The sequence below is a fragment of the Pinus tabuliformis genome, chromosome 8, assembly GCF_031772625.1.
Source record: "Pinus tabuliformis cultivar Carrire ecotype Pingquan chromosome 8, CPIR1, whole genome shotgun sequence".
Lineage (NCBI taxonomy): Eukaryota > Viridiplantae > Streptophyta > Pinopsida > Pinales > Pinaceae > Pinus > Pinus tabuliformis.
In genome coordinates this window covers 157,678,665-157,699,500 of record NC_142294.1, presented here as the reverse complement: position 1 = coordinate 157,699,500, position 20,836 = coordinate 157,678,665, and the positions used below count along the sequence as shown (strand labels likewise).

The 20,836-nt window shown below is 36.7% G+C and overlaps 1 pseudogene; it reads left to right on the top strand.

Annotated features, from left to right (window-relative positions):
• The first annotated feature begins 3,051 nt into the window (after positions 1-3,051).
• LOC149234615 (heparanase-like protein 3) lies at positions 3,052-4,501 on the top strand (annotated as a pseudogene).
• The last annotated feature ends 16,335 nt before the right edge of the window (positions 4,502-20,836 follow it).

The window sequence follows — 20,836 nt, the reverse complement described above, 5'->3', positions numbered from 1 at the left end:
CACTCTCCCTCTCAATCTCCCCCCTCTCAACGCCTTTGAGGCTTGATAATTTATACAAATTAATTAAACCAATTTAGACTCAAATCTCCTTAAATAACTCAACACCCCTAAAATCTAAATTTATCCCCAAAGTTTTGCAACTAAATCTAATTTAAATAGATTTTAGGTGTGGAATCAACTAAGTCCCGTACATAGCATTTCTACTTCCTAAAATTTCTATCTAACTCTATTTTCTCTCATATTCTTTTTAATTAAAAGAATATTTACAAAATCCTCACTTTCTCCTATTTTATTAAAAATCCTCACACCCCCCTTATTTACATGAAAAAATGAAAATCGGTCTTGATGCTCCTGCATCAAAATCCCTATTGGAAGCCCTTCTAACTTGGATAAGTAGAATAAACATGGTAATCCTAGACCCTCATAATGGCCTTTACACAAAAAAAACCCTACCAAGCCCAACTAACATCACCTACTAAGAAGTAACCTGGCATATCATGATAGATTAGTTGAACTAACTTGCAAATTGAGAGATGCAGTAGCCAAGTGTTTTCACATAGCTTACAATCTCTATAGATTTTAGATCAGGTTGTATTAAAGCATGTACGATAATTGTTATAGTTACTTCTATACTTGTAATTTGCACACTTATAGTTACTTTGGTGCAGTTTAATTGCAATTGTTCAACTTCCTTTTGTATGAAGGTTTATCTTCCACAATTATTCAACATATATTGTAATCTTCCACATTCCCTACTTTTGCAACCTTTGCTCTACATAGTCTGAATGTACAGCGTCTCTAGAGTTGTCTACCAACAATAAGGATTCCTACTTCTTCTTGCTTTGTGGCTACATGCCTCTTCGGACCTTGCAACCTAATATTGCAGTTTTCTTGAAGACACTCTGAATTGACTATTGGCGAGAGAGAAATAACCCACACATATCAAAGATCAAGACATCAAGGTTTACATGGTAAACACTCAAATCCATAAACATCCATCGAGCAACAGGAAAGACATATTGTTGCTCAACAAGACTTACATCCAATACAATACTCTTAATCATGTAGCAACACATCAATGCCATTGGAAAATCCTCCATGATCTTTAAATAGAGATCATGAGCAATGAGGTGATAGAACACTCTCAACTCGCAATGTCTTATATCCTAACATCCACTCTCAACACTTTGAGATAAGAGATGTTGTAGCTGAAAATGACTCCTAATTTTTTTTCCACTTTCCACAAAACTTAATTAATCACTAACTTTTTCCAGAATACCTTAAAACTTATCTTTATTCATAAACCTCATCACTTTTAATTTTATAACCCCACCTCATTTACTAATTATTACTCACATTATCCATTTCCATATATCTTTTTCAAATACACCACCATCCACCCAACCTTACCTTGATATATCATTATTATAATAAACATTTCAAAATCGAAAAATCTGCCCTTAACCATATACCAAATTGTTTTATCCACTATCATACCTTCTCCTGTTCTACAAAGGTATAAACCCTAAAGTCCATAACAACTTTATACGGTCATTTAAATTGTTTTATCCACTATCATACCTTCTCCTATTCTACAAAGGTATAAACCCTAAAGTCCTTAACAACTTTATACGGTCATTTAAAAGGCTATCTCATGTAATGCTTAACCATAGTTTTATTATCTCGTATATGCGTGTGAGGAGTTAATTTAGTCAAAGCCACACTGGCTTTCTTAAGAAATCGTGATCTTTGTAAGTGGTTTCAGAGGCCGGAGGGATGATATGTGAGTTAATCGGAGCCCACTTCGATGGAGATCACATCGGAGATAGCATCAAAGTTATTTCTTAAACCCCGCACGTATTTAATCCTGAAAATGAATCCAAGCCGTTCATGAGGGTATGTCGAAGATGGGGTTAAGTCAATTAATTCTTTCCCCACCGAGAATCTGTTCCAAACGTAGTTGTCATGCAAATCCCGGGAAAATAAGTCCCTGAACCCCGATGAAAGTCTCCCTGGAACTTACATGCACCGTGGCTTTCCTCCGACAAAGTTTCGTCTGCAAGCATGAAATTGAATTGAAGTGAAGAATTTTAATGACGTCCATAAGACCAAAATAGCCTAAGGATTCAGATATCTAATCAACAAAATATTATACAATCAAGTTTCTCTCCATAACAATTATTTTGGCGTGTATCATGATCAAAAAGTTTATAGTTTTATGAAGTTTTCTTTCCACAAATAGTTCATATAGACGGTCCATTTTCAGGTAGTTTTCAAACCAACTCGAATCTCCTTATAGGAATGACACTCCATGATGAAGTGTCATTCAGTGTCAACTGCTCCCTCCTCACATAAGACACAAGTTTTTTCTTCCCACTCTTCCTTGGGAACTACCCATCTCCCTGTTTCACATCTAAGATAATGGGATCAGGTCCATAGTTGTGCTATTAAAATCTTAGCATTTCCCTTGATTTCTGCACTCAAATAGGTCTTTTCATTATGTGACCATGTTGGGTTGAAATTATTAACATATATCTTCTTCTTTTTACACTGAACCAATTTTTCCCATATGATAGTGTTGAATTTTTCAAGTACACAATTTTTTATTTCCACTTTAGATTTCCCATCCACTTGTCATTCTTCCCCAAGTTTTCTTCCTAAGCTTTAACTCCTCTATCACAATCAACTTGGGCCACCAGTGTTCCTCCATGCCATCCACCTTTTTTAAATAGGTTAATTAACCAATGATTGCTAAAACTTCCATAGGAAACAAACCAGCGTCAACTAACAAGATTGATTTGATTTTAAGATATTTGGAAACAAATTGTTCTCGTATGTTTGTCGTTCAGAGTCGGAGCACTATCGAGATAGGACCCTTTCGAATAAACCCAGATGGAGAAACGCTACAATGGGTCCTCTGTCGCAGTTTACAACTTGACATAAAAATTTGAAACAATAATTATATAAACAAATTTAGACAATGATTACATGAAAAAGCATAAGCAGACGATAATTTAAGAGTAATTATATTATTGAATCTTGCCTTTGTCATGACCCTGCCATCCTCTTGTTAGACATGCTTCTAAGGTGTTTAATTTCTCAAAGGGTTCTCTTATAATGGACAGATGGGAAAAACTCAACAAGTTTTTCACAAAAATGGGGTAATTGAGAGCATTACTTCCACAATATATAAATTAAACAAACCACTAATTATATTGGTAGTCCAAAGTGTTTCCCCTATCATCAAATAATCAATCCTTCTATCATTGTGATACAAGTCTATGGTCGTGTATGCATTGTATGGTTGGTATTAGATGTCAAATTTATTCAATACATAGTCAACCATGGTTATAAGATATATGCATGGGAGTTTGGTAATCTTATTTAACTCGACCTTATTTCATTAGTTCAACATGTGGGGTTTATCAATCTTGTTCATTTGTACATCATTGTGACAACCAACACTTTTGTTTTGTGGTCAAGAAATGAGTTGAGTCGAGGTGGTATTGGTGCAAAAGTTAGTGCTACACAATATGTTGTTGATGTAATTGAGCTTAGTAATATTTTGAAAGACATATACAAGCATTCTCGTGAGAAACCATTAACAGTAGCACTAGATGGATTATTTGATCTGACCTGGTTTCAAGAGATTCTTCAACAGATAGGGCCAAATGTTTTGGATGTTGTTACACGACATATATACAATATTAGAGCAGGTAGATAAGATAGAGATAAAATCCATCATATGCACTTTAGTTTGCATTCACAAGTTTGGATAGGAAGTAAGTATGTTTCTTTGCTACCTGGGTGTGGATAAGCATTTGACACGGAAGATACTTAGTCCAAGGTACTTGAGTCGAGAAGATATAAAGTTCAGACAAATGCAAGCTAATTTATAGAAATGTGTCCTTTGTACAAGCTCCTAGGTTGGAGAAGCAAGTGGAGCTTATAACAGTGGAAAGCATCGTGTTTCAGATGCTTTTGTGAATAGTTTTTGGTGAGACTTATTGCATTTTTCTTGTTCTACCTTGGAAATATTCACATCTATATATTTCAGAGAATTCTAGTCTATGTTTTATTTAGTAAACCAATTGTTTAGCAAAGAAATTACTCAATGGCACATTTAAATTTTATACAGAGACATAATGTTCAAAACTTCAATCCCGATAGTGTGTTGTTATGTCTCTCGAGTCTCATCTCGTCCTTGAGCATTTTTTTTAAATTCAATTTTTCTACTTGATGTGCTTACCTTTCTGTTTCCTTTTCTCTTCATTGGGAAAATGATAAATATCATATGGGAACTTGCTGCATATTAATGAATTTTTTCTCTACTTTTTGTAGGTATTTAGATCAGCTTGGAATGTCATCTACATGTGATACCAAAGTTTATTGTAGAGAAAGCTTGGTTGGTGGTAAGTATGGGCTTCTTAACATAACAAATTTTGCTCTGAATCTTGATTACTATAGGTGAGTAGTCCATGATCTACTAGACCTCTTCTAGCCCACATGGAGCTAGACATTGATCCTCTAATTTAAAAGGTGCCATTTTTCCTCCATGGATGTCCCTTACCACAGGATTTGCTTAAATATTATCTCTATGATTGATCACACCCTTTAGTGCCAGAACATTGGGAACTTTGATAAATAGGCATGGTTGAGATGACATATTGAATGAGGAAAATATTACCTACGAGGGAGAGGGATTTGTCTACCCAGACTTCTAATTTCTTTATTATTTTATCAATAACACCTCTCCAATTTCCTTTGTATGATGTTCGTCTACTAGGAAAAACGCCAGGTAAAATGTAGGAAGAATATCTTCATTTTAAATACCATCATTATCAGGATTTTTCTCTTCATTCCCAGGAATATAGGGAACAAATTAATTGATTTGTCTCTGTTGAGGCCAAATGGTTTGGCCCGTGGGTCTCTTAAATATTTTAATGACACTTTATATTGCTTTATCTTCTTGCAGACTAGCAAATCCTAGAAATACGGTGGAAATAGGGCTAGAATTGGCATATCCCTAAAACGGGGAAAAGGAAACATGGAAGTGAGTTTAGGTGAATATGTTGTTTGAGTATCTGAAACATGCACGCCATCGATTTGGAGAAGGATCAATGGGCTACATCATCATGGGGTCTCAAGGCAAAAAGGAAGACAATGAAGAAGTTACATTTTTCGTGCAGTTGTTAAAGCTACCAAAAACTGGTCGTTTGGGCATCCAAGGCATCGACAAAAGTGACAACCATACATTTAAGTAAAAGGCAAAGCATATGGACATGTTAACCCAAAATAATATTAAATCTACATATGTGTAGTTGTTTCCTTTACCGTTGTTATATAACAACAAATTTCCTTGATTCCTTGTTAAATATCTACTTTGGAAACATTGTACAATTTTGTGTCTGGGGATTTTACAATGATACTTTTTCCTAACGATATTTAACTTGTAAACAGCGTTGGACTATATCATTGGTCATGAGTGACATAATCAAGGAGAGATTTATAGAGTATTGGATCTTCCAGTTTGCATTTGGGACATGTTTGTTGTAGACATAATAAGCATAGATCCATATTAAACCTATATCTATCAAGAATGATGTAAGTATCGTACAGTACCCATTCCATTATTTCTTTATCTCACTTAATATTTCATTCTTTCTTTATCCCAGACAGATAACATTTTCTTGTTGCTTATATTTGCACTTTTGAAAGAAATTTTAATGAAGCGGGAATAACATTATATCAAGAACAACGGGTAGTCATTAAAATGTAATGTTAGCATAATTATCAAACATATGTTTGATTCGCTTTTATCTTGGAAAGGAAGAAATGCAACACTAAGAACAACAGCAAACATTTATGTCTGCATTTTTCACATCCCTCAATTTTTTGCATTCCTGATCGCATTTCTAAGAACTAATATAATGTGTGAACTTTAGATTGATTTTTGTGTGTTTAGTATCTCACTTTTGTTTATTTCTTTCTGCAGACTGGAATAACTTTACTCTTGATCAACCTCAACAACGACACAAAAGTTGATATTCTTGTTTCTTCTTATCCAAATTCTACCATGTACAAGAGAAGACTGAGTGCAAAAGGGTCTTTTATACATAAGATTAAGAAATTTTTAGCTTGAGTTGAAATTAAAACATCAAAGGTGAAAGATTATAGAATGGAATACCACTTAACACCAAAAGATGGCTACCTCCATAGTCATACAGTGCTTTTAAATGGTGCAGTTTTGGAGTTAACTAAAGATGGGGATATTCCTTCGTTAGATCCTATCATGATTGGTTATGGGCTACCTATTCCCGTAGTGCCTTTATCTATTGCTTTTGTTTCCTTGATAGGTCTAGAGATCTCTGCTTGTTTACATTACCAATGGTGTATATATTTATTTGAACATTGATATAGCTTTATAAATTGGGTTATTTATTGAGGCGTATACTACCAAGTTAGCAACAAATCAAGAAAATGTAATTTGTCCAAATTCGAACAATCTTTTAATTTTGATCTTTTAGCTATTATATTATAGGATTCTCCTTTTGGTGAGATTATTTTTGTATTGCGTTGGGAACAAATCTTTGTACTAGTTTTAGGAACTAGTCTGCATTTTTTATAATAAAAAAAATTCATTATTAGTGGCACTTTAAGGAGTTGCCAATTTATACAAGATACCCTCTCGAGTCCCACGTAATAAGAAGCTTCAAATAAGTTCTCACCTTTTGATTTGTTCCTTGAATTCATTGTTCATTTATTTCATATACCTTAGATAAGAACACATTGATTTGATCTTGTTTTAAGATTGATCTCTCATGCATGTTTGTCATTTTATTAACCAAAGATGATTATGTAACATTGGAGCAATAGAAAAATATGATATTACCCCTTTGCTACCCTTTCTAACTTCATTTCCTTTTTTCATTAGCTTCTTCTTGTCCATGGCAAGTGTGCCCACCCATGTTCTCATGCATTCAATTTGGAATCCTTCAGCTAGGAGCCATGAGTGCAAGCTATCTGCTCCACCTGTGTTTCCTGGGATTTGCACTTGCCCCCAACCAAAAATACAAGCACAAACATGAACACAAGTGACAACGCGTTGTAGGGAAGACATGAGCCTTGGTGGGTGTTCTCTGCTTTCATTGATCCAGGAAATCCCTATTGGAAGCCCTTCTAAGTTGGATAAGTAGAATAAACATACTAATCCTAGAGCCTCATAATTGCCTTTACACAGAAAAACCCTACCAAGCCCAACTGACATCACTAATTAAGAAGTAACTTGGCATATCATGATAGATCAATGGAATTAATTTGCAAATTGAGAGATGCAGTAGCCAAAGTGTTTTCACATAGCTTACAATCTCTGTAGAGTTTAGATCAGGTTGTATTAAAGCATGTACAGTAATTGTTATAGTTACTTCTATACTTGTAATTTGCACACTGATAGTTACTTTTGTGTAGTTTAATTGTAATTTCAACCTCCTTTTGTATGAAGGTTTATCTTCCACAACTATTCAACTTATATTGTAATCTTCCACATTCCCTACTTTTGCAACCTTTGCTCTACATAGTCTGAATATACAGCCTCTCTAGAGTTGTCTACCAACAATAAGGATTCCTACTTCTTCTTGCTTTGTGGCTACATGCCTCTTTGGACCTTACAACCTAATATTGCAGACTTCTTGAAGACATTCTGAATTGACTATTGGCGAGAGAGAAATAACACACACAAATCAAAGATCAAGACATCAAGGTTTAAATGGTAAACCCTCAAAGATAGAAACATCCATTAGCAACAAGAAATATGTATTGTTGCTCAACAGGACTTACATCCAATACAATACTCTTAATCATGTAGCAACACATTAATGCCATTGGAAAATCCTCCATGACCTTTAAATAGAGATCATGAGCAATGATGTGATTGAACACTCACAACTCACAATGTCTTATATCCTAACATCCACCCTCAACAATTTGAGATAGGACATGTTGTAGCTCAAAAAGACTCCTAATTTTTTTTACACTTTCCACAAAATTTAAATAATCATTAACTTTTTTCTAGATGCCTTAAAACTTATCTTTATTCGTAAACCTCATCACTTTAATTTTATAACCCCACCTCATTTACTAATTATTACTCACATTATCCATTTCCATATATCGTTTTTCAAATACACCACCATCCACCCAACCTTACCTTGATATATCATTATTATAATAAACATTTCAAAATCGAAAAATCTGCCCTTAACCATATACCAAATTGTTTTATCCCCATATCATACCTTCTCCTATTCTACAAAGGTATAAACCCTAAAGTCCATAACAACTTTATACGGTCATTTAAAAGGCTATCTCATGTAATGCTTAACCATAGTTTTATTATCTCGTATATGGGTGTGAGGAGTTAATTTAGTCAAAGCCACACTGGCTTTCTTAAGAAATCATGATCTTTGTAAATGGTTTCAGAGGCCGGAGGGAAGATATGTGAGTTAATCGGAGCCACTTCGGTGGAGCATCAAAGTTATTTCTTCCAAATCCGATAACTAATACAACCATCGATTTAAAGAAACATGAACCATCCCATATATTGGCAGCAGAAATTTGAACTTACCTTCACCGTGGTTTTCCTCCGACAAAGTTTCGTCCGGCATGAAATTGAATTGAAGTGAAGAATTTTAATGATGTCCATAAGACCAAAACAATTTGAGGATTCAGATATCTAATCAGAAAAACATCATACAATTAAGTTTCTTTTCATAATAGTTTTTTATGTGTGTATCATATCAAAAAATTTATAGTTTTGTGAAGTTTTCTTTCTATAAATAGTTCATATAGATTATCCATTTTCTGGGAGCTTTCAAATTGATTACAAATTTCTTTATAGGTAGGGTACTCCATGATGAAGTGTCATGTAATGTCAATTGTGTCTTCCTCACAGAAGATACTAGTTCTTTCTTCTCACTTTTCTTTGAGAACTACCTATCTACCTGTTTCACATCTAAATGATGGGATAAGGTCCTTAGTTGTGCCATTAAAATCTTAGCATTTCCCTTGATTGCGGCACTCAAATAGGTCTTTTCATTATGCCACCATGTTGGGTTGAAATTATTGACATATATCATTTTTTTACAACGAATCAGTTTTTCCCATATGGCAGTCTTGAATTTTTCAAGTACACAATTTTGTATTTCCACTTTAGATTTCCCATCCACTTGTCATTCTGCTTCCTCCAAGTTTTCTTCCTAAGCTTTAACTCTTCTGCCACAATCAACTTGGGCCACCGGTGTTCATCCATGTCATCCACTTTTTTATATACATTTACAAACCAATGATTGCTAAAGCTTCCACGGGAAACAAGCCAGCCTCCCCTAACAAGATTGATTTGATTTTAAGATCTTTGGAAATTGTTCTCGTATGTTTGTCATTCACAGTTGAAGCACTGGCGAGATAGGACCTTTTCGGGTAAACCCAGATGGAGAAACGCTACAATGGGTCCTCTGTTGCAATTTGCAACTTGACATAAAAAATTGAAACGATGATTACATAAACAAATTTAGGCAGTGATTACAAGAAAAAGCATAAGCAGACGACAATTTAAGAGCAATTATATTTCTGTATACAGGCTTATGTGATCCATAATGAATTAAGAAAAGTTTTTCGGTAGAAATCGCATAAGAGAAATTTTTTGCCGATGCGAACCAACAAGTGTGGTTCATCATCAGGGAGCAAAGTCTTTAGGTAGAAATCATATAAGAGAAATTTTTTGCCGATACCTTTCAAACCAACACGTGTGATTCATCATCAAGCCCTGGACAGGTGTGGTTCATCATCAAGCCCTCATGATGAACCATGGTTTAAAAAGCATAGGCCAAAATTTTACTACACAAAACATCTCCACAACCCACATTAAAACCATTGATTTGATCCTTACCAAACAAAAATAAATCTGCCAGCCTGGGATTTACTCCTTTTGTCCGTGCGATTAATTGGATAATTAATCCTTGGACTACATACAAATTTCTATGCTTTAAGTTCTAACACTCTGTAGTATAAAACATTTCGTTGTAGATCGTATTTGCCGATATAAGTCGTTGGCCAACGGACAAACTAGTGTACCTTGTACTTTGAAGAGACTGTACATCACTAATATATTCATTTATTTTTTTATTTTTTAATTATTTTTAAAAGTGGAAGCAAGATTCTAACTTCAAATGCTGATTTAAATTTTTAATATATTTATGAATAATATAATAATAAATTTTAAATATTTTAGAAATTCATATTTTGATATTAATTATTTATTTTATTTTATTTTTATCATTTATTTTATTATATAATATTTATTTTTATTATATTTTTAAAATTCTAATTCAAGATTTTGTGATCCATAATAAATTAAGAAAAGTTTTTAGGTAGAAATCACATAACATAATTTTTTGGTCAACATTTATTGTGGATGAAATGAAGAGGCAGACCGTGGCAATGGCTTAAATAGAGAGCAATGTAGAGACCATAATGCTAATTTTTGAAAAATAATATTTAAATTAATTTATTAAAATCAAATATATATATATATATATATAGATATATATATATATATTAAAAACAAACATTATTAAGTAACGATATATTAATTGAAAAATAATGTTTATATTAATTTATTAAAATCAAATATTATTTAAAAATTCTATTAATGGGAAATAATCTAAAAATATAACTAAAAAAAGTCAAACTCCAAACAACTCAAAAATTATAAAAATGAGTCAAAACCCTAATCTAGACAAGATCATGTAATAAATAAAAATATTTATTTATTTACTTGTGTACATTTTTGTTTTATTTTATTTATTTTCCATTAATTGTTTTTATTTTATTTTATTTCCATTAATTATTTTTATTTATTATATGATCTTGTCTCTCTTAGGTCTTGACTCCTTTTTATAATTTTTTACTTCCCTCCTTGTTTGGAGTTTCTTTTTTTAGTTATATCTTTCAATTATTTCCCATTAATAGAATTTTTTAATAATATTTAATTTTAATAAATTAATTTAAACATTGTTTTTCAAAAACTAGTCGCTTAATATAGTCATTACATAACAATGTTTTTTTTAATAAATTAATATCATAATTTAAATATTATTGACTTTGTTTTTTTATTTTTATTTTTCTTCTTCGATTATTTCCGATTAATAAAAAAATTTAATAATATTTATTTTAATAAATTAATTTATATATTATTTTTCAAAAACTAGTGGTTACTTAATAATATTTGTTTTTAATAAATTAATATCATAATTTAAATATTATTGACTTTGATTTTTTGATCCTTAATAGAATTTTTAATAATATTTTACTTTAATAAATTAGTTTGAATATTATTTTTCAAAAATAGACATTACTTGAAATTATGGTCTCTACATTGCTCTGTATTTAAGTCGTTGTCATGGTCTGCCTCTTCATCTGGTCATGATGATGAACCACACTGGTTGGTTCGAAACGCATCAGCGAAAAATTATGTTATGTGATTTCTACTGAAAGACTTTTCGTAATTTCTAAAATTATTATAATTTTATTTCTCTAATCCACAATTTAACTGCCTTTCTCATTCTTTATCCTTCCAAAACTTTATATCCATTCAAACACATTTATTTTTAGACGAAGAGTTTAGCTAACCTTTTTTAATTTCCAGTATTTTCCTTTAATTTTCAATATTGCTTTACAATAATAGTCATAGCCATCATGTTTCTCTGACAATTTTATAGCTAAAAATATATTCACCCATGCTTTTATAACATCAAATTAATTTGGGGAAGTGGAGAGGTCCGGGGGAGGGCTAGAGTCAGGGAAGCGGCTTAGGGTTTTTGGAGGAAAACCTATGCAATTCCAAAGAAGAGGCATGGGGAACTTACAAGAAACCAGAGGGGAGGTAGAAACAATAGCACATTTCGACAGTTTGTGTAGCAGAGGTGGCAGATGGAAAACATGTAAGTGCTCTAAACCCTAGTTTTTCAAATTCCCATGGTTTGTTTTCGAGTAGGATGGAAGATATCATTATCAGTTGTAAGTATAAGGGTAAGGAGGTTTTGAAATCGTTCCTGGTAGAGGACTGGGGCACTCGGAAGCGATAAAAGGGAAAAGGTTGGAAAGTGTGATTGCATGCAGAAGTCCGTTGAATCAGAGAACCAAAGAGTCCATAAGTTAGAAACGGAACCATATCCCGGAAGTTTCAGGAGAAGAAGGCCTGACCGAGGTGTTAGGAGTTTTACTAGAGGGTTCTGAGAAGGGGCGAGGGGAATGCAGTGAGCAGTTCAGAGGGGATTTACCTCTTTTCTCTCGGTGGCTTCAAGAGTGTTCAACCATACTTCCTTTCGACAAGAGGTGGGGGATATCTCTCTCTATGGGAGAGGCAGGACTACCAACGGAAGGCGAAGTCTTAATCCATCGAAGCAGCTGGGTGGAGAGGCAATTAGAGCTGCTCTCTGCAGAAGGCATCAATAGGAAGGAGACCATAACAGAGGCTGGGGAAGAGAGGAGGAATGAGACTACAGGGGAGAAGAGCAAGAAAGGTAAGTTGATAAAGAAAAAGGGGTTAAGTCCAAACCTGGTGCTTGGAGTCGATATTCAGATAGACAAAACAATGGAAGCGACAAAAGTCAATTTGGTCAAGAGAGCCAAAGGAAAAAAGTATTCAGCAAATTACATTACATAATGGGCTTCTAAGGTATGGAAGGAGGCACCAATTCAACAGTTTGAGGTGTCCGCTATAGCTAAGGGTTGGTTCATGGTAAAATTTAGCAAAGGCGAACCCTTAAATGGGTTCTAAATCAAAACTGGTGTTTTGGCAGAGCTTCCATTCTATTTAAAAGATGGAATCCCTTGTTTAACGCTCAGAGAGAGAGGGTGGCGGAGACTCCGGTCTGGGTTCGTATTCTGGGACTACCTCATCCTTTCTGGACTGAGACAGTGTTCAGAGATATTGGGAACACACTGGGATAGTTCCTGGAAGCATATATGTCCTTCCTACAAACAATGGATAAGGGTTTAGCACGAATCCTAGTAATTTTGAACCTGAGGGAAGGTCTGACATAGGAAATTCACCTTAAATACAAAGAATTAGTGTTCACCCAGATGATAGATTATGAATAGCTTCCTTTCTATTGTCATTGATGCCACAAATATGGGCATCTCACTAGAGAGTGTCCATTGGGCTTTAGAAGGAGAAGAAGGCACAGAGGAGATCCAGGAATGGCAGATCGGACTCAGAGAGAAGAGAAGGAAAAGGTACAAGCAAAGGAGTTGGGGGATAGGAAGGATGGGGATCAGGTGCAGATGGAATCCGAAGGTATGCAGGATATGCAGATGGATGATGTGGCAGAACAAGAGCAACAGCAGCTTGGGGAGCTGGTTCAGGCAGAGAGAGTGGAGAGTGGAGAAGTTGTTTATGCGCCCCAAATGGAGGGTATTATCTTTTAACCTACCCATTCTATTCATAAGTTCTTTTTGTCTCTGCTTAATATGATCCCAAGGCCTGGTCCTTTTAGGCCTCCTTTTATGGAAAATATACATGTTGAATCTGTCAATGATGTCATGGATAGTATCATTACATCTATCCCTAAGATTCACCTAAACCACCCCCTAGCATCGAACCTTGTGAACCCTCGCTCTAAAGGTAAACCTATAGAGAAACTGCATTATAACCTTCAGCCTCGAGAGAAGAAGGTCATTCCTTAGGAAGTTGTGGGTGGGTTTGGTATCCACCCGATCTTGTTGGGTCCTCGAAAGACAAGAGGAAGGAAGTCCAACCTATCTAAGGCTCAGTTACGAGTAAAAATTAATATAGCAGACAAGAAACAACTATCACTTTCAAGGGTGCTTGGAGCAGCGCAGGCCCCATCCCAAGTGACCAAATGATTGTGTTGTCTTTTAATTGCCGAGGTTTTTCTATTGCCTCAAGAAAATCTTGGAGCGAGAGAGGAGATGAGTTTGGCATTGAACTAAATGCTTCAGGGTTAGACTTTCCTATCTATGGATGCCAAAGGAAGACTGGGGGGTTTGGTGTTGGGAGTCAAAGAGGGAAGACTGAAGTTATTAATTTATGGGGATCGGAGTAAAAACTGGTAGCAGACGTATACTCCTTTGAGTTATGCTCGAACTTATTATTATTGAACATTTATGGGCCTTGTCAAGATAGGGTACCCTTCTGGAATAATCTATTTACAAAATCCTTTATGGATAACTCGAACTAGGTGGTGGGAGGGGATCTGAATTTCTCCTTGGGCCTTTCTGAAACTTGGGGTCGATCAGCATAAGTCGACCCCCTGGCAGATTTTTTCTTGAACAAGATCTGTTATGGCAAGCTTATTGACATTAACCTGATAAAATCCAGACCGACTTGGAGGAACAGGAGAATAGGGGAGGCACGGGTAGCCAAGAGACTGGATTGTTTCCTACTTAAAGAGGACTTGGTAGCTAGATTCCCTATTTTCAGACACTGGATGGGGGAAGGAGGAGACTCGGATCATTTCCCTATTCTACTGGAAATGAAAAGCCCTAATCAAAAACCAGGTTCTCATTTCAAATTTAATCTGACGTGGCTCAAGGAATAATCATATAATACTTTGTTTAAAGCCACTTGGAGGCCAATGGCAGGTGATAAGGGAAGGGAAAAAACTATACTTTTTATGGAGAATCTTAAGAGCATGAAAAAGGCAACCATTGAATGGGTAAAAATAAACAAGATCATAGAAGAATTTGATTTTAGTAGGACAGGGGAGGAATTAGCTCATCTAGAGAGCCCAGAGGAGAATGGATATGAGTCAACAGAGAAGAGGGAAAGGATCAAACATTTGGATTCAAAACGAAGGAAAACCCTAAATGATAGGGAAGAGAAGTGGAGGCTAAAAAGTAGAGCTATTTGGTTTTCAACTCGGGACGAAAATTCAAAATTCTTTCAGAACTATGCCAAAGGGAGGAAAAAAACAAACACTATCTGGGGTCTAAATACAGAGGAAGGAGGTATTGCAAAATCTTTTGATGAATTATGCACTTTCGGAAGGAATCATTTCAAAAACATTTTCAAAGCTCCAGCAGAGGTTACAATAGCTTAGGTGATTCAAGTTCCCCAAAACTTCCCTAGGTATTTTGAAGAGGAGGAGAATGACTTGCTCATGGCACTGGTGTCTAGAGGGGAAGTAGAAAGGATTTTAAGGTCAATGTAAAAGGACAAGAGCTTGGGACTGGATGGGTGGACAATGGAGTTCTTCCAGCATTTCTTTGAGACCATAAGGGATGAACATACAGGGGTGGTAGAGGAATATCAGGACAAAGGATTGGTATATGAACCTTTCAACTCCACTTTCTTGGCTTTAATCCCTAAAACGGAGGACCCCTCGTCGTTTGAGGAATTCAGGCCTATCTCTTTGTGTAATTGCATATATAAAATTATAGCAAAAGTTATCATAGTTTGTTTGAAGCCCATTCTATCAAGGAACATTTCCAAGGAGCAATTTGGGTTCTTGGATGGCAGACAGATACATGAAGTTGTAGGGGTTGCTCAGGAGACCCTGCATAGTATTAAAAGGAGTTGGAAAAAAGGAGTGATTGTAAAAATCGATCTTTCCAAAGCATATGATAGAATCAGTTAGCTTTACATTAGAATGCTTATGACTCATTTGGGCTTTAACATTGGCTTTACAAATTGGGTAATGGGATGTATTTCAAATATCAGTTTTGTCGTTCTGATCAATGGGGCTGCTACTCCCTTCTTCCATAGCCAAAGAGGTCTCAGATAGGAATTCCCTTTATCCCCCCTCCTTTTTCTCCTAGCTGCAGAGGGACTTAGTCAAATGATTTTAGAAGCAAGGAGAAAAGGAGACATAAAAGGCATCGAAGTGGAATAAACCTATGTATCTCACATTTATTGTTTGTTGATGATATCCTCCTTTTCAGTGATGGAAGTAGGAGTGATATTAGGCAGATTAAATCAATTCTTGATATGTTTCTAACGGCTACTGGAATGTGTATTAATGCACAAAAATCCTCTTTGAATATGGAAGGGTCCTCGAGTTCTGAAACTAGGAGGATAACAGAGGAGCTCCCTTTCGAAATAAAGAGGATGAAGGACAACATCAAATATCTGGGTTTTCATCTTAAGTCAAATACCTATAGGATTCAGGATTGGTTCTGGCTAGTGGAAAAAATTGAAATCGAGTAAAACATTGGAGTTATAAATGGTTTTCGAGAGTGGGAAGGCTGGTATTGATTCAAGCAGTGCTTATGACCATCCCTGTTTACTAGACTGCATTAACATGGGTACCCAAAGGAATACTCTCTTGGATAAGGAAATTATGCAACAGGTTTTTGTGGGTTGTGTTAGCGCTTGAAATTTCACCTCAGGCTGAGAAAGGTAAACCTCAAGGCTACATCAAACCATTTAGCCTCGTAGCTAGCCCTACGGGGCAGGAGAAGGCTCTCTCCGGTCTATCTCGGCAGATCTTCAATGGGATGAGATGACCAACAAGGTAACACTGATATTAGGCTAGTAAACTGATTAAAAAGGTTGATTTGGGGTTTTTTGGGTTTTTGGTGGCAAATTGAGGAATTGCAATTTTGGGTGCGGGGATTGGACACAGTTTCTACAGGGGGTTCCTTGGGGCGAGGTAGGAAAGAGTATTGATGCCTTAAATTGAGATGGATGATCAGGAATGAAAGATGAGAAGCTAAAGAGAGCAAACAATGACTTTGAATTCCCTTTAGATAGTAGAAAACATTGAAATTAAACAAATTTAAAAGCAGAGCATGGCTAGCATGAATTCACACTTTAACACTTCATTTGTTTAATGTGCAGCAGTAAAGGAAAAGAAATGATTCACATAAACACACTTACAAGAACATTGAGAAACACACCATCAACACATGAGTCCACAAGAATCCCAAAGAGGACTGCAAAACCCTGGTCTTCCTTAGCCAAAAATTGCAGAGATATAGTGAAATAATACAATGAGTTTCTCCCTCAAGAGTCCAACCATGAAAATGAGCAAGAAAGTACATAATATAGATGATCTAACCTCTTTCCCTGCCTCCATGGGTCGAGCTCACTATCCTAGGAGCTGTTTCAACCACTTCTAAACTAAGCACTACAAACTAGGCAGTCAAAACAACTTGCCTCTATAAACTTGGAAACCAATTCATACATTACATATTTACCCATTACATGAATGAATCTTCTAGAAGTGTTAAACAAGAGTAAAATTGTCTTAGAGTTACAAAAATTACATCAAAGATAATCATCTTCAACCCCAAAAAGTCAAACTGAGTCAAATCTGCGTTTTCTGGGCTGTACAGTGCAATCTGGCAAAAAACTGCCTGACAGGTCGCGCCCACCTGCCTGACGGGTCGCGCCCCTTTGGAGCTCTGTTTGAGGCACTTGCAGGTGGCCAAATTGAGCAAAAGTGGGCTTGTTGGAAAGGTCTGTGAGTCTACTTTCCAACCCAACTGGAATTTTTGAATTTGGAGTTCATTTGCCTTGTCAAAAACCAATTCTCCCAAGACAGCTTTCTGCAGTTCAAAAAAGTGGCAGAAAGTCAAATTTTTCATGTATTTTGACCTTCTGGAGGCCCAAAACTCCATAAAAACTCAAGTCCATCCATGGGCATATGTAACTTTGCATAACAAATCAGGAAATGCTGAGATTTTGTGAAAAGGAGTTGCCATGACAAAGGGTCTCACCGGGGGTGAGACCCGTTAAAGAGCCAAAACCTGTAAATTACCAAAAAAATGCCAAAATTACCCAAAATTCTCAAAAAAATTTGGGATTTGAGCTGTGGCTAGGCTATTGGGTGCCATGATCTTTGAGTGAAGCCTTAGCCAAGATACGGAGTGGATTGGTCTTCTTCTTCCCTTTTAGGGCCTCGGACAACCGCCTTTGAAACATCTTCATTTTGGCCTTGCACACATGCATCCTCGCCCAGTAATGGTTTTTCATGTTCCTCAGCAACTTTTTATCTTGGTTGGCCTTAGTCAACAGCCTCTCTGAGTGTGCATTCTCCTGGATGAGCATAGACTCTCGGTCTGCTGGCAATGGGTCACCGGGTCTCCTACGGTTCAAGGTTCGGTCACTACGAATCCTCCATAGCTCATCAAGTGCTTTCTCCTCCTCCAATTGTTTGTTGCGCTGCTCCAGGTAGGTGATGGTCCATTGGGCACCCTCAAATCTCCTCTGCAAAGCATCATTTTCAGCTCTGAGATGTTGAATGATCTCCTTTGCCTCCTGGCTAGGAGAACTAGTCTCAAGATCAACAAACTCAACATCAGGAACTCCTGATGGACCCTCATCAAGCATGGGCTCTTTGCCCCTCTCTGATACCTGTGCTGGTGAAGAAAGCGAGGCCCCTTCCACCTGATGTGGAGATAACACTCGCTGAGCTGAAGATGAAGACGAGACCCCTTCCACCTGCTGTGGAGATAGTACTCGCTGAGCTGCTGCAAACAAGGCCCTCTGGCCTCTCTGATAAGTGAGCTGAGATGAGGAACTAACATGTCTAGTGACAGGGATGTGATGCCGGTGTGATGGTCCTCCCTCCTCATGAACAACCTCAGGATGTGGCTGTGGTGGCGCTGTGAAAAACTCACGAGAGATGAACTCCTCCCATGAGATACCCTGCTGTGTCAACTGATGCAATACTACTAGCTGAATCAAACCATAATGATGAAGGCTCTTGTACTGCTGTGCCGGGGTCTTCCTCTGCAACATGGGCACCATCCTCTGAATGTTCTAACAAAAGAAAACAGGGATGTTCATCATCCTCACTCGGGTGAAGTGCATCAAAAGGCGAATGTGATATGAGTACACCTGTGAAAATCTGCCCTCACAGGTAAAATAGTGCATAATAAGCCTCATGATGGGAGCATACTCGCTCCGGAGAAACCTGAATGGGAAAACACCCGCCAAATGTCTTATGAATGGTGGCCGGACATAAGGCTCAAAGTGAACAATATCTAGCATCTTGCGCTTAGTCCACACCTCACCAACATTAGGTATCCCTGTAGCATGTGAGATCACCTCGGGTGTCAAAGTAAAGTTCACCCCTGCAAGATTGACATGTCCATCATGGAGGTGTAAAACAAAAAGGCGGGCCAACTCTCTATGGTGCTGAATCCGAGAAATCCTCTCACAAAACTCATAACAAGACATGTACTGAAAGCAAGTGACTGCCATAGGACAGGCCTGTAACTCTGCTAAAGAAGTGGGCTCCTCTCGCTTATGATGTCCACCCTTACCACCTTTACGAGGCCTCCTCTGTACCTCAACCTCCGCTGATGATGAATGGTCATCACTTTGCTCATAAGTTTCGGTTTCTGACATAGTTTAGGAGCAAAGTGGACAAACTGTACTGCTGTCTCTGCCTGTAAAAAGTGTTGAATTCTATGTTGTTTCAAGGGGAAAAAGACATGAGGTAAATGTTAGGGGAGGGACCTTTTAACAAGGAATTGGGAATATATAAATATAACAGGGAATTTTTAAGGAAAATGTTGCAAACCATTATGCATATAGGAATACATATTTCAGGGATATTGGGAAATCATTTGCAAAGATCACTGCATATGGGAAAAAACATGTATGAAAGTGAACATGGGAATATGCATACATGTATTAATAGGGGAGATAGGGAAACATATGCACAAAACTGCTGACATATTCACCAACATTTTTATTGTTTACACATGCATATGGTGGAGGGAAATTAGGGTTTGAATTTGTGATGCTATGGGAGAGGGGTAGGGTTTGCATTTTTGTGTTAAGGAGAGGGGAGGATTTGTAGTTCATTTATAAAATAGTATGGGGAAAAAGAGATATACATATAAGTGTGAGTGAAAGGGGAAGGAGGGAAACAAATACAAAGGAAAACAAAACACCTTGAAACAACACAAACCCCAGCACATTTTGCCCATTAACATTGCAGTCATATGAAGAGGTTTCACTTGCAAAATTTTGATCATTAAACATGTTCATGATATCCACCATTCATAACCAGCAACCATTCCATGTTTAGAACACCTACCTCAAACGATTTGATGGCTTGGAGGGCATTTGAGCAAATTTTTTTGGAGTTTGCAGAGATACAGTTCAACGGGTCGCGCACCACGCCCAACGGGTCGCGCCCTTCTGACGGGTCGCGCGCACCTGACGGGTCGCGCACCAGTCTAATGCCCGAAATCACTTTGTTTTTTCTCCTTTCTCTCAATTACTCTCTCAAACCTCTCTTGCAAGCGTCTAGGATGCACAATGAGAGTGATAGGAGGGAATTTGGGTTTTATAAGTTTCATTTGAAAAAATTTCATTCACAAACCCACTTTCTAATGTTTTCTTTTTGACACTTTATAACACTGATTTTTTGGTTTCTTTTATCCTGAATTTGACTCATTGAGTGCTTTGACTTGATTCTTTTTGCAGGTAGATCATCTGAGGGATCTTGGCAAGGGGACCAGGGTTGCATTTTGTCCGCTGAAGACTTTTGAAATTTCATCACTTATTTACAAAAACTTGGAAAATGACCTTGGCTTTAAAAACAGAGTTTTTAAATCCAAGGTGAAGATTAGTTGTACCAGATAAGAAATCTTGAAGAAACACTTTTACCATCATCCCTCTGGCTTGCTGAATACTCATTGATTTTTCAGACACATGACCCTGTAAACATATTTGACCAAATCCCTAGACCTAGGAAATTGACCTCAAGACAAGACAAGACAAGCTTGAAAGAGCTAAATGACTGAAATGACCTGAACCAGCAATGCCAAGAGGGGTACAACACACCAGCTCCTCCAT